The sequence below is a fragment of the Rhipicephalus microplus genome, chromosome X (genome assembly GCF_043290135.1).
Source record: "Rhipicephalus microplus isolate Deutch F79 chromosome X, USDA_Rmic, whole genome shotgun sequence".
NCBI classification, from domain to species: Eukaryota; Metazoa; Arthropoda; class Arachnida; order Ixodida; family Ixodidae; genus Rhipicephalus; species Rhipicephalus microplus.
Genome location: NC_134710.1, coordinates 284,102,550 through 284,112,974, shown reverse-complemented (window position 1 = coordinate 284,112,974; position 10,425 = coordinate 284,102,550). Strand labels below are relative to the sequence as shown.

Sequence of the window (10,425 nt, the reverse complement as noted above, 5' to 3'; positions counted from 1 at the left end):
ACGTACGACCCACGACGCAGGAAGCTTCGCCCCTAAAAAAACACGTATGTTGATGAGCCGACCGAAACAACATTTCAAATGCAGCATTCGGTTATGCTTTAATACGAGCAATAAGAAAGGCACCTTATCTCGCAAAGTACACTGTCCTTTGTCGGAACAAAGTTTTTTGGCCGATGTTGTGCAGCCACGGTTGTTGCGCAAGCTTTCGCGTTTACCTTGGGGTATCATAAAAAGTGCATAACCAATTTCACTGTGGTTATTGCAGTCATAGGCGCAACAGCATGGCTTAGCGCCCGCACAAACAATAACCCGCACAAAGTTTAGAAAACAAAGCGCGCGCTATGTTTGTTACGCGCAGCGTCGGCGAAAAATGGCGCGAGCGAAAAAGAAAAATACACAAGCAAAGCGCAAGATCCACGCGTCTCCAACGGTAACCGCGAAGGAGACCAGTCATCGTCCAGAAGAAGTGTGGGAGACGGGGAGGGCGCAAAGGTGGGAGAGGAGGAAGCGAGGAGGTCGAGCGCGCGGCGGCGAGCACAGTGGATGGCAGCACTTTCCCAAGATCAAGGGATTTTAGGGAAAGAGTGAGGTCACCGCGCACGTTGAAGGAGAGCATAACCTACTTGGCCCCGCCCAAACTACTGCGGGGAGGGTAGCGCGGGGTGGTGCATTGGTACGGATACAGGGACGGACAGCGTTACACAGGCTAGTCAGAGAGCTGCTTCGCATCTAAAAGGACGTTAAAATATGTGACGCTTTTTTACCAAAAACATTTCCACGCTGTTTGTTCGCTGCTTGGTGCCAAGCAGCCGCCACCACCACTTCATGACGTCATGGCGGCAGCCTTCTGGCCTTGAATGTCTAGGTGGTGTTGCTCTAGTACTCACTCGTCCAGAAAACAAATTTAGGCGAAAAAACCTTCTCACCTCCACTGCGCATAAACTGTAGTGATAGCAAATGGTGCTTGCTACCAGTAGCCTAAATAAGGGGGTTGGGGGGGGGGGGGGGGTCAAGGGAGTCTTGACTCTTCTTGCAATCGGACAGGAGCGGAAAACCCTTGTAAGTGTTCAATCGGACTCACTCAGACTCAGATCAAGCTGTGAGTCTGAGTTTGAGTGAGTCCGGGGGACGAATATTCTCGTGAGTGTGAGTTCTGTGAGTCCAGTTGAAGAAAATTTTCGCGCGTGTGAGTCCGAGTGAGTTCGGCTCACACAGATTTTGCGCGACTGTGGTGGTGGTGGTTGTGAAGCTGCAAAGGCAAGGTTAGCGTGACCTAAAGGCCGGCAATTGTTTTGCCTGAACATTCCTCAAATTATAGGCGTCAGCCACCAAATGTCACTGAGCTCAGTGTTTCGCCAGAAAGCCATCAGATCCGTTGCACGCTCCTCCTCGTCACCATGGGTCCTCCAGGAAAAATGAAATCTTGCAATGTCCCGTGCTTGTGACAACCTTTCTTCAAGTTGCGTAATATCTCTGTTCTCTCTCTGTCAAACTGCGGGCACCGGGTGAGTGTGAGTCCGAGTGCGTCCAAAGCGCAATCTGCATTTCTTGAGTGTGTCTGAGTTACACTTTCTTTTGCCGACCTATAGGCCTTAACTAGTCATCTTCAGCATTATACTATCTGCCTTATTTGGGTTCCCGTTTATGCTGACGTTCACTGATAGACATTTCAAAGCCTTTGTCGTTCATGCATGCGCCATTTCAATATTTGTTTATCAGAGGCGTGAATTACGTAGAGGGGGGGGGGGGTAGTTGTCGTCACCTTTCCCCCCAACTCTTCCAGGTAAATTATTAATAAATATATCTTATGCTGTCATCTCTTCAAAAAAATTACCGTATACCTTTGAAGCACTCAGAACTCGTTTTGGAAGATACAGCGTGAAACGGCACCTAAACGAGCACCGGTTACTGGAGAATTGGTGTTAAAAAAAACCAAAGCATATCCACGGAGTGAATGATGATTGGTGGGGCGGAGCGTTCGTCAGTCCGCCCGTGCTTCCATCCGTACAATTGTTTTTCCTTCCGTCCGTGCTTCCGTGCGTGCGTTTGTCCATCCGTCTGACCATTGGTGTGTCCATCCGTCCTTGCATCCGTCCGTACGTTCATTGTGCCGTCTGTCCGTTCGTGCGTCAATTCGTGCGGCCGTCCGTGCGTCCGCCCTTCTGTCTGTCTGTCCGTCTGTGCGTCCGTCAGTCCGTCATTCCATCCGTCTATCTATCTAGTGAACACTCCAAGTACTGCCATCTCACATCTTTTTATCATGTATTCATCTTATCCAAGTACCGCCATCCAGCAGACATTGTAAGGACCACTCTTTCGGGTATGTGTCACCGGTGGTTACGCACACCAACGAGAGACGCACAAGGGACGCCATAAGGAGCTTCGCCCATTAAAGCATTCACACAATTGTCGAAAAAGCCAAGTTTAGGCTAATGGACTCATGAGCCGACTCACTCGGTCTCCCTCAGACTCTGATCGAGCTGTGAGTCTGAGTGAGTCTCGGTGAGTAGTATTTTTATGAGTTTGAGTGCGAGTGAGTCTAGTTGAAGAAAAGTTTCATGAGTGTGAATCCAAGCGAGTGCGGCTAAGGAAAACTTTCGTCACTCTGAGTGCGAGTGAGTAGTCCAAAGCTCGAAATATATTTCACGAGTGAGTCTGAGTGAGCTCCACAAGTTTTGCCAACATATGGCTGGAACCACCGAATTTTAAGTCTTTGCAGTATTCTAGAGACGACCCTAAGAAAAAAGAAAAAAATCTGAGCCCATCCTAGCCCAATACACTATCTGATGCCATCTATCTAGAAGGGATGGTGCGCTCTGCGACATGTTGCTACTTGTAAGGCCACGCAGTTTCGAACATAAACTTACGTGCTAGAACGTAATACAAGACCAGTTGTATATTTGAAGTCAAAAATATTGCAATTGCTCCGCAAATGTTTTAATTTAATGATCAAGTGACCGACAATCCACTGTTGATAAAATGTACAAATCAGCGCATGTTTAGTGTTGCCTCGTAGTCCTTTGTTACCTTGCGCTAAATATAGTTTCTTACCAACAAGGCCGAAGTTCTCCCACTATGCTGTTAGCCTGATTTTAGAGAACTGTTTGCTTTATTATTTGTCCCGTGCAATCTCTTTTGTGTTTGCAGACTTCGCCATGGCTCCGTTGCCCACATATGTATGTATTCTCGATGTGCGCACAAGCGTACAATATTTGGTATTTAATGGTAATATATATATATATATATATATATATATATATATATATATATATATATATATATATATATATATATATATATATATATATATATGGTGGGGTGAAATTCAATGGATCCGGTGGAAAATGCGGTAGAAAAAGAGGTCGACAAACGTGCGAAAAAAAAAACACTAGTTTTACTCACGTTTCGGCAGGTGGGCCTGCCTTCGTCGGAGTGAATGATGGCATTCACTCCGACGAAGGCAGGCCCACCTGCCGAAACGTTAGTAAAACTAGTGTTTTTTTTTTCGCACGTTTGTCGACCTCTTTTTCTACCGTATATATATATATATATATATATATATATATATATATATATATATATATATATATATATATATATATATATATATATATATATATATATATATGTATATATATATATATATATATATATATATATAACTAAACATAGATATTACTTTTCAGTTATGTACCTATTATTTGTATAAGCTATTCAGTGTATCAGTATACATGGTGTTATTGTATTCTTGTCTTTGACTCCTGCATGGGCCCGAGGAGGGTCTGCAGCGTCTGCAAACACACACACACACACACACACACACACACACACATATATATATATATATATATATATATATATATATATATATATATATATATATATATATATATATATATATATATATATATATATATATATATATATATATATATGGGGGGTTCCAAGAAGAACAAAAGCAAGATTATTTTTGCTCGTTAACCGAATTGTTACATGGTGTGCACAAGTCTGCATGAGTTCTTAAGTGATGGTGATGTTGGTTGCGGCGGCCTGATGACAAAAACAAGTCGATCGATAGCGGTCGTCGACGAGACGGCTTGAATACACAGTCGAGGCAAACCCAGTGTCGATCCCACGACTGCTGTCGCTGTAAAAGGATGAAGGGAACCTTCGACGGCATCTTTCGAGCGCCATTAACCCTATTGTCACTGCTGGTACCAGCGTGCAACCCGTTCGGACGTGAGATGCTCTTGACAAAAGCTGGTGCTCGCCGTTGCTCATGTCACCGCATCCGTCCTCGAAGGAAACACAACAGGTTCGTTTCTCTTTTACTTCAAGACGTCGCCGTATCCATTCCCAGACGCCGACGCGGGAAACTAGGACACGGATTCGTCCGCCGCTCTCCGCGCCGAGGCACGCTTACAAAACAAGACAACCATCAGGCGGCGGCGGGCAGCACACAGGGCAGGAGCAAGGAAAAACGGTTCGATTTTTTTCCCTTGCCGGATTCCTAGGTGCTCTTCGGGTCCCTTCCAGCTGCTGGGAGTTGAAACGTGGAGGAACTGCGCGGCGCGCATGCGCTGACTAGCGCCGACCAGCACCGCCTCTCGGCGGAAAAAAAAACGACGGTGGAGGAAGGGGAGAGAGATTTGTTTTGCTTTGGAACGGCGGGCCGCCATTTTAGAGCGACGAGGAAAGGCGAACGTGGTGCCGGCAACGCGGCTCTCTACGGTGCGAGGACGACGACGCGTGCTTCGCACGTCCAGCAGGTGCCGGCGACCAAGATGAGTGTGTCTACAGACAGGAACTGTTGCTAGCTGACGGCTCCGTCCGAGGGAGCCGATCGGAGGTGGAGAAGCAGTTTCGCAAATCTATAACCTATTATTTTCAGTTCCACGCTCGAGTTCCTCTCTTCCAACTGCGTCACTAAGCGTAAGTACCCCTTTTTTTTATTTTTGGCTATTCCTTGTCACTCGATTTCTGCATCGTAAATGGCAGCCGTGAGTGGTGCTGCGCATGAGCGCGCGCGAGCGCCGCATAATGACAGGTAAACAGTGGAGCACCCAGTTGTGACCCCCCGCGGAGGCGCCGGTGTGAGACAGCCGGGTTAAGCAGCACGTGCTGTTCCAGCGGTGTTGTTCCCAACGGCGCGAAAACAATATGCCGGCTCTGTTACATAAGGTCGCGGCGCGCTTACTTTTCTCGCGCACCAGCCGACAACGAGCGACCTTTTTTTTTTCGCTGTCGGCCGGCGGCGGGCGCATTGCCGCCGGCCAAATCGATATTTGCTTCCAATGCCGTTCTCTCGAGCTGTTCTGCGCCGGTGGCCCGTGCCTCGAGTTTTTCAGCCTGTTCACGGGGACAGATAGGCAGCCGTTGCAACGGCAGGCTAACCTCGTCGGTCCAACCCATGTCGACAGGGCCGGATATGAATCCGGCACGCCCAGCCTCGCGCAGCTGTTGGGTTACGTTAGTTACGTTGGCCGCGTGCATACGAGGATAGCAGGGCAGCGACCTGCTGTGAAAGCAGATCTATGGCCATGCCTTTGCTCGCGTGCTAGGCCTAGTTTGGTGTCCGATGTAGGTTCCGTTATAGAACAACTACGTAAGCTGTTCCAAACATCTGATCACAAACACCTATCGGTGGCCCATTGACTTGAAGTTGCACAAATAAGGGGTGGAGATGAGCGAGTGCAGTTGGGATAGTATTTTTTCAATTCTGAATGATATCAGACTCTGACGAAACCGCAGTATTTTTTTTCTCTCTCTATCTTTTTTTTTCTCTAAAACGTATAAACCTAAACATTTACAAATGACTGGTGCACTTATCGCTCAATGGAAATCACTAAAATTTATCAGAGAAAAAAAAAAGAAACACAACTCCTTATGTCCTACCAGAGTCAGCCTTGTCAATTCATCTAAAGCTATCACCAGCTTTATTTCTCTCTTACTCCCAAATCATTCGCTCTTTGTATGTGTAACCCGGGTAAGCTTTGACTTCAAGGCAGCAAGCGAAGGATGCCACAGTTGTTGATGTCGATGGCTGAGCAGAAGCACCTGACCACGCGTAGGGAAGCAGCTGGCAGAGGCTCGGTGGCCGAGTTCCCTTTATCGATCCGCTCGTCATCGAGCGTATAGTCGCAGCGCAACTCGTCTACAAGCTTTTTCTCTTGTCAGATTAACATCGATTGACTTGCGCTTACCTCTCGCGAATGTTCAGCCTATGACAACAATGCCGTAAACGTGTAATAAAAAGCTTTACAACGGCGCCCCCGCCCCGCCTCCACCTAAATGACAATGAACAAAAAGAGAGGGGGGGGACAATGGAAGGCGAGACGCATTTGGAATTTGCTTTGGTGCAAGGCATTGATGATCTTAAGTTTATAGGAGGAGGAATGTATAGCAATGTTTTATACCTCAAATAATTGAACAATCGTTGTGATTACATATATATATATATATATATATATATATATATATATATATAAGAGAAAGAAGTGTATACCTAAGAGCATCGAACGCGTTATTCGAAGGTCGTAGCTTCGATTCCTGCTCACGGCTGGTTATTTTTTCATCCACTTTTCTTTCTTCTTTCTTGTTATTTACATTCCATTGGTTCTAATAACTTCCCCTGTACATTCCTTGGCATTACTGTCTGTTAGATCTCATATATATATATATATATATATATATATATATATATATATATATATATATATATATATATATATATATATATATATATATATATATATATATATATATATATATATATATATACTGTTTACGAGTTACGAGGAGAAGGGGTAATGACCACGTTCCTTCTCCCTACTTCCACATCCCTCGTGGTGGAGTCCCAAACCATATTTTACCAACCCAAATTAGCGACTGCATTTCGATCTAGAGTTGCAGCAAAATGCTGCAGTAGACTTTGCAGAAAACTTCCATATATATAAGACGACACGAAGTGTACGCGCTCGGGAACGCTGCTTTGTTTGGTAAATTAAAAGTTTAAAATTTGTTGATTCGTTAGACGAAGAAGGTTACAGGGCATGCCGTTGGGCTTGTCCTGCAGCCTACTTTGCCTTGTCCCACATTAGTTTCGTGCTCATATTGTGCGTCAGGAATTAATCAACTTCATTTCGTGAACCTCACTCTTGAGGGCTCTTAAGCAGTTTAGACTCGATTCGTGAGCGCCGGCCTGGGCATACTGGCATGTTCGTTCGACCCTTTTTTCTTCCCATTCGCCTGTGTGGACAATCGACCCGAGGTGGGCAAGGGACAAAGAGGGATCGAAGGTTCAGGGGAGGTTGATGGCTCGTAGCACGACATGGAAATCAGTGGATCATATCCGAATGTACATGCAGATGCATTTGTTTGAGGCTTCGGAATGGCCCCATGAATTGCGTGTGAGTGCTTTTTTTTTTTTTCGGAAAGTTTAACAGGAGTCTTTAAATGTGCCACCGGTAGACTGCTGGCAGAGCCATGGAGAGAAACGTGGGAATAAGGCATAAAGAGACAAACATAGGAACGGAAAACAGGTTAATAAGGGCCGAGTTTTTATTTGGCTACGATGTCCGAGGACACCATAAGAGGGAGAGAAAGCAGCTTTATAGGCGCTCGCGCAATGCCGTTGATCGTAAAAGGCGCAATAATGCGGCTTGGTTTTGACGTGTTGACAGGTGACGATGTTGTTGTAGAATTATCGCTTCAGACAGAATCCGGTCGCCCAGACAGTTTATTGCCACGGTTAAGTCAGACATGGTGCAGGTATAGACTTGTATTTTCTCCTTTACGAAAGAAACAAAAAAAAAACTAGTCATAAGCGAGTCTTTTTTTTTTTTTTGAATATGGGAAAATGGTTTTCATTTGAAAATGTCGCTACTAAATGTTGGTGCGAGACTGGTGTTATGACTTGAAAATGAAGTTAAAGAAAAACTAGGTTTTCAATATGCTAATTCTATTTTCAAGGATTGCATTCTTTCTTCAAAGTGCTACGCTATTTGCTAACAGCGTAAAGATAGATGGTGGTTGGCCATAATGAGTCATGTTGTCCAGGTACTACTCAAATGTATTGTCTTCACAGCCCGCAAACGCGTCTGAGTCCATGCGTTCTTACTCGTGATTCATAGACAAGGTTCGCTTTGTCTTAATGAGCCGTTGTTTACGAAATTCCAATTCCGTATGTGTATATGGAAATTTAAGAGGAATGTGTAATTTTAATACACTCAGAGAAATTCATATACGGTTGGGCATAGACGTCGTCCTTTAATGAAGGTATCAAGTAAAATAATATGAAAAAGAAATGAGAGAGATTAGCGAGTAATTGTCTAATCGCTTCCCTTGTTTTGTCGTGCTTAATACGCGTTGGCTTAACATGTAAGTACAATATGTATAACAGTGGCATAATACGTATTTGGAGAATATCAATCAATCAATGTTTCTTAATTAGCATCAGAAATGTACATTGTGAGTACGTATGCAGGAGGAGGTCCCAAGGTAGTAAACCGCAGGCGGGACCTCCTATGTTGTTAAGAGGTCCCGCTTGGACCGTTAGCAGCCTAGGAGGTCCCGCCTATGCAGGTGGGACCTCCTAGGCTCCTAATGGTGTAGCATAGGCCTAGGACAACCGGAGCGCCCTTATACAGCGCCATCATATCCGAAACCGTAGTGCTCTTAACAGTTAGTAAAGATTCAGAGAACATTCACCGGAAACACAAAAACTAAAACAGGAGAGAATCATCAGGAACGGGGAATTATAGTCACTCGCGCAGTTTAGTTTTGTTCCAAAGCAATCCTTTTATGAGTCCGTCGATTTAGTGTTGCGTTTACGATATTAGGTTAGATCAGCTAAGCGCACAAGCTATAGACTATATTCTTAGCTGAGAAAAAAACAGCAGCAGTTTTTTTAGAATAAACAAATAAAAAAGAGAGAAGGAATCGCAAGGCATTATACTATATACATAGTTGCGATAATTGAGAGGAAAACAGTTGGCAGAGTAGCGTGTACATCCGCTCATTTGTCTTGTTGACAATACAGTACATACATCAGCCCAGTTATAACGTATGATGATCATGATATGTGGGGTTTCACGCCCCAAAACTACAATATGATTATGAGAGACGCCATAGTGAAGGGCTCCGGACATTTTGACCACCTGGGGTTCTTTAACGTGCACTCAAATCTGAGCACACGGGCCTACAGCATTTCCGCCTCCATCGTAAATGCAGCCGCCGCAGCCGGGATTCAATCCCGCGACATGCCCTGTTATAACGTAGGTACAGTTATTATGGTACATGCAGTTGAGTCATTCCTGCTCTTAGAATAGAAAAGTGGCGGAGTTTCGGAAGCCCTATTTCGACAGCGGTGCTAGCAGTGAGTTTGCTGCTCTGCAGAGCTAACTTCACTAGTCCTTGACTTCAATTGCGCGATTGCAGGGTTTGTTCTTACTCCTGAGTTGAGTAATTGAAGACTTAGTTAGCATGTATATAGAATATTTAACGAAGCTGATACTGAAAGATTTCTCGCTAGTGATGTTGCCTTAGTTGTGTGAATCCTATAGCTGAATGCGTACAAGTGTCCGATGAGGCAGCTACGCTAAAAATTAAAAAAAGTGTATTTTACGCATAAAAGAGATACGTCAAGTAGAATAAATCTGTAATATATGTACAATTTGTGATGTTCCGTCATACGATGGTCGCTCACATACTCTTGGAAAGGCAAGCAAGGCTTTCAAACAAAGCTATGCACTCTTCAGCTCTCTGCCTTTCTGTAAATAAGTTCTCTCTCTATACTCGTCCGAAGAGGACTAACAGCTTCTGCACACTTTGTTCATGCGCCGCGCTGAAGCTTCACCGCAGCGAACATCGCTGCGCGATATAGTTGATACTAGATATATGCATGCACGTATACGATGAGTGACGCGAACTTTTTAACTGAAGACCTGTGTCTATATAGCTCCAGTGCGTTGCCAGTGTTTTCCGCGGCGCACTTGCGTTTTGATGGAGGCAGATTGCTAGAGGCCGGCTGTACTCTGCGACGTCCGTGCACGTTAAAGATGGATGGTCAAAATTTCCGGAGCCCTGCACTACGGCGTCCCTTCTAATAATATTGTTGGTTCGGGACGTAAAGCGCCAGATGATATTATTGTATTATGGGTAATTAAATGATAATTGGGGTTTGAACGTACGGGAAAAACGTAGGAGGGGTGGTATGGAGGATCAAGTTGCTTCAAGTTCGCCTTGTGAAAGGCAAGCAAAAAAAAAAACGTCGTCACATGGTGACTTGATGGCGAAAGCTGTCTTGTGTTTCTGCTTAGTCGATTGTGTTCATCTTTTATAGAAGAAAATGAAAGAATGACATTTTTCTGCAGTGAGTGGCCTTTTGCACGGCCTCCGTGATCGGCCTGCCCTTTATCAAGCGGC

The 10,425-nt window shown here is 44.8% G+C and overlaps 1 protein-coding gene across 2 annotated transcripts in view; it reads left to right on the top strand.

The window, feature by feature from the left end:
* Positions 1-4,679: 4,679 nt before the first annotated feature.
* Positions 4,680-10,425, top strand: part of LOC119161454 (protein FAM13A) — a 196,345-nt gene continuing 190,599 nt past the window's right edge. For both annotated transcript variants that reach the window (XM_037413930.2, XM_037413933.2), the window contains exon 1: positions 4,680-4,932. The gene's annotated coding sequence lies outside the window, so the exon portion shown is untranslated. The remainder of the gene's footprint in view (positions 4,933-10,425) is intronic.